General features: G+C 38.6%; 1 protein-coding gene across 3 annotated transcripts in view; it reads right to left on the bottom strand.

Annotated features, from left to right (window-relative positions):
* afap1 (actin filament associated protein 1) overlaps nucleotides 1-912 on the bottom strand; it is a 134353-nt gene that overhangs the window by 57995 nt on the left and 75446 nt on the right. The gene's annotated exons all lie outside the window — the stretch shown is intronic.

Raw genomic sequence — 912 nt, 5'->3', positions numbered from 1 at the left:
AGTGTAATTACTTGAGTACAAGTCAAGATTACCTGGATTGAAGTTAGCTGAGCACTGGTCAAGATTACATAGACTGAAGTTATATGACCACTGGTTAAGGTTTCTTGGACTGAAGTTAGCTGAGCACTGGTCAAGATTACATAGACTGAAGTTATATGAGCACCGGTCAAAGTTACCTGGACTGAAGATACTTGAGCACTGATCAAGTTTTCTTAGACTGAAGTTAGCTGAACACTAGTCAAGGTTATCTAGACTAAAATATCTGATAACTGGTCAAAGTTACCTGCAGTGTAATTACTTGAGTACAAGTCAAGATTACCTGGATTGAAGTTAGCTGAGCACTGGTCAAGATTACATAGACTGAAGTTATATGACCACTGGTTAAGGTTTCTTGGACTGAAGTTAGCTGAGCACTGGTCAGGGTTACCTGGACTAAAGCTTTGTGAGCACTGGTCAATATTACATATAGATGGAAGTTATATGAGCACTGGTTAAGGTTTTTTAGGCTGAAGTTACCTGAGCTCTGGTCAAGTTTACCTGTAGTTGTAGTTACTTGAGTACAAGTCACGATTACCTGGATTGAAGTTAGCTGAGCACTGGTCAAGGTTACCTGGACTAAAGCTATGTGAGCACTGATCAAAATTACATAGATGGAAATTATGTGAGCAATTGATAAAGTTTCTTGGACTGAAGTTAACTGAGCTCTGGTCAAGGTTATGTGGACTAAAATATTTGAGTATTGGTCAAGCTTACCTGGACTGAAGATACTTGAGCACTGATCAAGTTTTCTTAGACTGAAGTTAGCTGAACACTAGTCAAGGTTATCTAGACTAAAATATCTGATAACTGGTCAAAGTTACCTGCAGTGTAATTACTTGAGTACAAGTCAAGATTACCTGGATTGAAGTTAGC

This window comes from Austrofundulus limnaeus, unplaced genomic scaffold (genome assembly GCF_001266775.1).
Source record: "Austrofundulus limnaeus strain Quisiro unplaced genomic scaffold, Austrofundulus_limnaeus-1.0 Scaffold169, whole genome shotgun sequence".
In the NCBI taxonomy this organism is placed as follows: domain Eukaryota; kingdom Metazoa; phylum Chordata; class Actinopteri; order Cyprinodontiformes; family Rivulidae; genus Austrofundulus; species Austrofundulus limnaeus.
The sequence above is the reverse complement of the archived record's forward strand: the minus strand, read 5'-3'. Positions and strand labels throughout refer to the sequence as shown.